Raw genomic sequence first — 7,242 nt, 5'->3', positions numbered from 1 at the left:
TTCAGCACCCACACCGTTAACACGAGTCCAACATCTTCTAGCCCTTTCTGCGTTCTGGAGGCAACATATTCCTCATTTATAATCTTACTTCAACCCCCCCGGTGCTGTTACTTGCCAAAGGGCCCACCTGAAACGAAGTCTTCGCCAACACAAAGTTCTAGAATCTGGGGCGCCCGGGTGGCTCAGTCGGTTAAGAGTCTGACTTCGGCTCAGGTCACGATCTCGCGGCCCAGGAGTTCGGGCCCCGCGTCGGGCTCTGGGCTGACAGCTCGGGGCCTGGAGCCTGCTTCCGGTTCTGTGTCTCCCTCTCTCTCTGCCCCTCCCCTGCTCATGCTCGGTCTCTCTGTGTCTCAAAAAAAAAAAAAAAAAAATTCTAGAATCTGTCCGAATTGAAATAAATCAACAGGCACTGGTGTTAGTGCCCGTGGAGACCCCTTCATCGTAGGGGCTGTACCAGCCTCCTCTTATGCCCCCCCGGAATCTCTGAACCACCTATCATAGCCACTCGTTGGCCACGGGCTTCTGATACAATAGACTGTCCCTCCCAGTTCTGCACCATTCGCAACTGGAATGGCAACAGTGGCCACGTAGTGTGCTGTCCCAGAATTAGATGCCCTCACAGACTCTGAGTTTACGACGTTATGTACCTGGCTGCACACTATGCCTTCAGTAACAGAAGAGGCACCCCCAAAGTCAGCCCGGCTACGGAGACCTCCTTGCTACAGGGAGACAAACCGGGGCCCTCTCTGCAGGTGCACGTGGCCTCTCCCGTCGTCAGTCCCTTGCCAGATGCCATGGTGCTGGAGGACGTCACCTCTCTCCCAGACCCACTGGCCACTTGGAGAGTCCTTAGCATCAGCTGAGTACATAACCATGGGAGTTCGTACACTTTATGGATGGTCTTGCCACCTTCACGCACAATAGAGTTCAGCGGGGAGGTGTTTTTCATCGTTTCATCACAAGGTCCCTGATATTCGGGCGCCTGGGCAGCTCAGCCAGTGAAGCGTCTGACTCTCGGTTTCGGCTCAGGTCACGATCTCAGGGTTCGTGAGATCGAGCCCCACATCAGGCTCTGTGCTGACAGTGTGGAGCCTGCTTGGGTTTCTGTCTCCTTCTCTCTCTGCCCCTCCCCTGCTTACTCTCTCTCTCTCTCCTTCTCCCCCCACCCCCACCAAAATAATAACGTGCCTTGCAAAGAAAGAGACTCAAGGGTCAGCATAATTGGTCACATGTCAGACGGGCATTGTAGCGTTGGGACACCCTGGCCAAAAAATTGCCCCATGTGTGTAAGTTTATCAACTCATGGACCACTGCCTACAATTTTTCTCCTTTGGGGTAAAGAATACTGGGGAGCTCTTGCCTCACAGACCCCCAAAATGGAAAACACGTCTCTGCATACAACACGGCCACAAGACGCTCCTTATGCCCTTTGGAATTCTAGGCATTACTGATAGTGACCAAAGCACTAGTTTTGATTCTCAGAATGCCAAATGTTGAGCTTTTTCTTTTTTTTTAATTTTATCTGAGAGAGAGAGAGCGAGAGAGAGAGAGCGAGAGCGAGTGCACGAGCAGGGGATGAACAGAGAGAGAAGGAGAGAGACAAAACCCCAAGTAGGCTCTTCACTGTGGGCATGGAGCCCATGTGGGGCTTGAACTCACGAACCGTGATATCATGACTTCAGCCGAAATCAACAGTTGGACGCTTACCCGACTAAGTTACCCAGGTGCCCGCCACAATGTCGAGCTCTTGGAGAAGATATACAGTGGAATTTCCACCTTTCCTATAGACTCCAGGCAGATGGTGTCATCAGGAGGCAGAATGAGCTTCTTAAAAAACTCCTATTTAACTTAAAGAACGTCAGATGGAGCCCATGCGGGTTGTCACCTTTGCCACTGGCATTGATTTATCTCCATTTGTACCCCCTGGGGACAAACAGTCCCTACAACGGTGGCACACAGGTCTCTCAATATACTTTATCGCCTACCAAGGTGGGCACTTCCAAAGTCTATGTTTTTTACAACAACCTCACCCTGGGGCCCTCTTCCTCTTGGTCAAGTAACTACGTATTTCGTTTCCTAGGGAGGTACTTACCATACTCTCTGGAAGGCTCAGTCATCATCGAGGTTGAAATCGAGGTCAAGGCCTCAAGGGTCAGTTGTGGAGTAAGGCCTAATCTGGTACGTATCTCGATACCTTGGGAAAACGAAGAGGGCCTCAAAGAGCCCAGCTGCACGTTCCACTCTCTCCACCGTGCTCACGTGGATACGGTCTTCTAGCAAGCGACCCCCATTAGCACACAGACCAGGCACGGTGCCTGCTGGTGAAGGTTTCGGCAACCCTCCAGCCAGAGAAATTTAGACAAACCAATCCTGTCCTTCCGCAGGAAGCAGGGGGCACCCCGTCCTCTTGTAAGGACAAGGCCGGCCTTCCCTCGCACCTGCTGGTTCCCTCCGTTCTGGAATGGAACACCTGTGTGGCCCCACCCGGCACGTGTCCTCCTCCCCCAGATGGTGAACATATGTGGTCAACAAACTGCTGTCAAACTCACCTGTAAAGTGTCTGTCGTGTGCTAGACCATTCTGGTGGCCCCAGAGCAGGACTCCCGCCCTCACCGACAGGGTGAAGTAGAGGGGAACACGACACTGACCACTCGAGGTTCACGGAGCTGGACGTGAACTTTTGGAGACATAAATTAAGAACAGAAAGGGGCAAGGGGCACCTGGGTGGCTCAGTCGGTTAAGTGTCCGAGTCTTGGTTTCGCCTCAGGTCACGATCTCACGGTTCCGGACATGGAGCCCCCGCTGTCAGCATGGAGCCTGCTTGGGATTCTCTCTCTCCATCCCTTTGCCCCTGCCCCACTCACACACGTGATAATAAATAAATTTATTTTGAGAGAGAGAGGGCGCACACAGGGGAGGAGGGGGAGAGGGACAGAGAATCCAAAGCAGGCTCCAGGCTCTGAGCTGTCCGCACAGAGACCGATGTGGGGCTCGAACTCACGAGCCGTGAGATCATTACCTGACCTGAGCCGAAGTCGGGAGCTCAACCGACCGAGCCACCCAGGAGCCCCCAAATAAATACTCTTTTAAGAAAAGAACAGAATGGGCAAAGAAAATTCCTGAAAAACAAAAATAACAGAGGGGCTCATCTGACCAGATAATAAAATGTACTAACTACGTACAGTAAATAAAACTGCTCAGTACCGGCACAGGCATAGATACATCAGTGAAACAGAAAAGTGTCCAAAAATAGACCCGACTAATGATGGGACTTTAGTATATGATAAACAGTATTTTCTCCAGTGACGAAAAGACAAATAGCTCAATAAATGATGTTGGGACAACTGGCTATCTCTTTTGAAAGAAAAAGAGAGAAACCTAGATTCTTAATGCACTCCTTCCTTAAAAATAAATGCCAGACCGCTCAAAGATTTACACAGGAAGAATGGATTTGGAAAACGTCTCTTGGAAGAGAACTTGGGGAAAATGTTTTACATCCATGAAATAGAGAAAGCCTCCCTACAGCAAGACACAAGGCCCAAATCTTTACCGAAAAATAATGATAAATTTAACGACGTAAGCAATTAACACATTTTCTCAGTAAAAAGCATCCTAGAGAAGTCACCCGATAAATGGCAACTGGGAAATATATTGACGACACGTTTGACATAAAAAGAACTAGGCTTCCGAGGATATAAAGGGCCCTTTCAGGGGCACCTGGGTGGCTCAGTCAGTTAAGCCTTTGACTCTTGATTTCGGCTCGGGTCATGATCTCATGTTCGAGCCCTGCATCTGGCTCCTCGCTGCTTGGGATTCTCTCTCTCTCCCTCTCTCTTTGCCCCTCCCCTGCTTGCACACTGTCTCTCTCTCTCAAAAATAAATAAACCTTATTTTATTTATGATAAAGTTTTATTTATTTATTTTTGAAAGAGAGAGAGACAGAGAGACACAGCACAAGTCGGGGAGACGCAGAGGGAGAGGGCGACACGGAATCCAAAGCAGGCTGCAGGCTCTGAGCCGTCAGCACAGAGCCCGACGCGGGGCTCGAACTCACGGACCGTGAGATCGTGACCTGAGCTGAAGTCGGACGCTTAACGCACTGAGCTCCCCAGGCGTCCCTTAAATAAGCTTTTTTAAAAAAAGTGCCCTTCTGAATAAGAAAAAGACGAGCCAATATAAGGGTAAGCAAAGTGTACAAAGAGGCAAACCAAGAAAAAATATTTGTAAGTGACTTGGAAGTACAAAAAGATGCTTCATCTTACCTGTAATTTAAAAAACCTAAATGAAGACAAGGATATAACACTTTTTCTCTTATCACTTTGCTAAAGCTCCAAGTAGCAGGTCACACCTAGAAGAAGAGTCACCTACCTGAAGTAGAGGAGGCCGTGGACTGTCAGACACTCTCATGTTGTTGGTTGAAGGCGCCACCGACGACCTTAGTGTGGGGGCCAATTAAGAACACGTATCGGCATTAAAAAAATTCACATATTATCCAGCCCGTTAACTGTCTTACCGTCAATACTTGAATTTTACCCTGGAGATATTACATGCTAAAATATCTGTACCTCTATGCACGAGGACGTTTATCACAGGTCAGTTTATAATAGCCAAAGGGTCAAAACACCCTTTGTGCCTTTCCTTCAGGTAAACGTTTAAATAAATTCTGTACGATGATCAGCTGTTCAGAGAATGTGATAGATGCATATGTGCCTATAAAAAAGTTCCTGAGATAGACGGTTAAGGGTACAAAGGCAGAATACAGAACAGTGTGACTGCTATGCTCTCATTTGTGTAAAAGAAAAACAGACACATACGACTCTTAGGTGAAAGTATAAATAAGACACTCTTAATAGCGGGCGTCTCCAAGGAAAGGACCTGGATGTCAAGGGCAGTAGGGAGATATCTTTTCTATCATATACCCTTTGCCTCATTAAAAATTTTACTATGTGCCTGTTACTTTTTCAATAGAAGGATATTGTTAATTAAGAAAAAAGAAATCACGGGGCACCTGGGTGGCTCAGTCCGTTGAGCGTCCGACTTCGGCTCGGGTCGTGATCTCGCAGGTCATGAGTTCGAGCCCCGCATCGGGCTCACTGCCATCAGACTGTCATCGCAGAACCCGCTTTGGATCCCCTGTCCCCCTCTCGGCCCCTCCTCTGCTTGCGCTGTCCTAAAAATAAATGAAGATTAAAATAAATTAAAAAATAGATATTTTTAAAAATCATGGGGTATCGGGATTGAGAATCAAACAGAAAACATTCCTCTTAGTGCTATCTTATCTGAAAAAAAGAAGAAAACAGATTTGCAAGTGTTGTCTTGAAACAGCAAAGGAAGGGTAGGGGTTAAAAGTTTCTGGCACGCATGGGATGGCAAATGGAAATTAATTGGACAAATACCACTATTACTAACCTAAGACTGGTGGGATATCATTGGTGTGCTCTTTGTTCAATGACCCGCTCTTGTCGTTTTTAACCTTCTTGAGGAATACTTGACAAATATAATTGCACATATTGCAAGCAATGTGATAATTTGATATACGTATACATTGCGGAATTATTTACTGTTGAAAAATTTTATCAGTTTACTCAAGATTTCCATCTTCCAACACTATTTTCTTTCTTCGTGTGTGTGTGTATGTGTGTGCACGTGGGTGGTATTTTTGGGGTGCATACCAATGTGTGCGTGTCAATACTTGTTGAGTGTCTGTGATATATGTAATGGGCGTGTGTTCTGTTACCTGTGGTTGTGTGTCCGTGGTGGGAGTGTGGTGTATGTGTGGAATTCTGTGAGTGAAACTCTGTGTGTCTTCATTGCCAACGCTGTTTCCTTTATTATTATTATTATTATTATTATTTGAGACCTTTATTAACAGGTGCTTGCCGTTCGTTAACTTTTGGAAAAAAATCGAGTTGTGAACTTTTATTACACATTAAAAACGAAGTTCTTAAACATGTCAACTTGACCAGATAGGAAACCATTTGAAAACCTTGAACAGTGTCTTGAGACAAACCAGGCTTTTTTTTCTTTTTTTAAAAACTGCGTTTGTCACTAACCAAAAACCGACGTCTTTAGGTAAAAACAATAATGCCGATAGTTCTGGTTGTCTGGCCAATGGGCAACAAGCAGGCATTTAAGGGCTGAAGCTCCAATCTTTGGCGCATTTCTTATTGCCAGAACTTCTTCCTCACCTCCCGCTGGACGATGAAACCGGATGATGGCAGAGCCGGTAAGCGGACACTTACCTCGCGTCGCCCTGCTCGACGTCGGGAGTGGATAGACTCTCGGCCGGTGGATCGGCTGTCTTGGCCTCTTTGCCGTCTCGCGGTTTGGGGTTTTCTGAGCGTCTGCATGGGTAACCGAGGTTGCGGCGGGAGGGACGTGGGGGTGGGGGCTGACCTGGGGTCTCATCTCGTCCATCTTCCTTGTCGTCTTCGCCGCCTTCCTCCCTAAACCACCTTTGGAGAGGAGGCCCCGTGCGGGGCGGTGGTCCACCACCCAGGCCACATTGGGCGTCACCGGTCTACCTTGCTCTGCCGCGCCCTGCCGCGCCCTGGTACCTTCCATCACTTCTCCCCGCACAGGATGTTGGAAGGCTGTGGTCCGCGTCCACGCGGTCTCCGCACGTATTCAGGGGGGAAGCGTCGCCTGCGGTGGGTCGGCGCCGTGAGGGTCTGGCCTTCGCGAGCATGCTCCGGTCCCGGGTTCTTTCCCCCACGCTCACTGTCCCAGTAATTCTGCTGGGAATTGGGTGGAGGACCCCTGCCACGCGGATAGCGTCCGTAACGGTTAGGGTCCCCCGCAGAGTCACCGACCTGCACTGCGGCGGCGCATCTGCCCCTGACATTTGCTGCGTCCGCCCCCTCCTCTCCTTCAACATCTGACTCCTCAGTCTGTCCACCTCCTCCACTGCCAAGGGACTTCCTGGGATTCTTCTTTATGGCTGTCTGGTGTGCAAATACAACTTCCTTGGTGTCATTCCTGGGGATGAAACCATATTCGTTACATTGAAGCATTCTGTTGTTCCCCAATCCTTCGTTGCGATGACCTTCTTGTGCCCCTGTGAGGCTACCCGGGCGGCAGCACAGGGAGCTGCCGCCCATATTGTTGGGCTTGGTGCCGCTAGTGGTGGGGAGGGGGGGGTGGCGGGAGGCGCCGTGGTGGGGGAGGGGGAAGGTAGGGGTGGGGACGGACGCTGGGGTGGGGGCAGGGCGGGGCAGTGGTGGGGGGGCGGGGGGTGGTGTG

The 7,242-nt window shown here is 49.3% G+C and overlaps 1 pseudogene; it reads right to left on the bottom strand.

Annotated features, from left to right (window-relative positions):
• Window positions 1-2,145: 2,145 nt before the first annotated feature.
• LOC125931373 (Y-box-binding protein 1-like) overlaps window positions 2,146-7,242 on the bottom strand; it is a 13,647-nt pseudogene continuing 8,550 nt past the window's right edge.

Source organism: Panthera uncia, chromosome X, assembly GCF_023721935.1.
Source record: "Panthera uncia isolate 11264 chromosome X, Puncia_PCG_1.0, whole genome shotgun sequence".
Taxonomy (NCBI): domain Eukaryota; kingdom Metazoa; phylum Chordata; class Mammalia; order Carnivora; family Felidae; genus Panthera; species Panthera uncia.
This window is presented reverse-complemented; position numbering and strand designations above follow the sequence as displayed.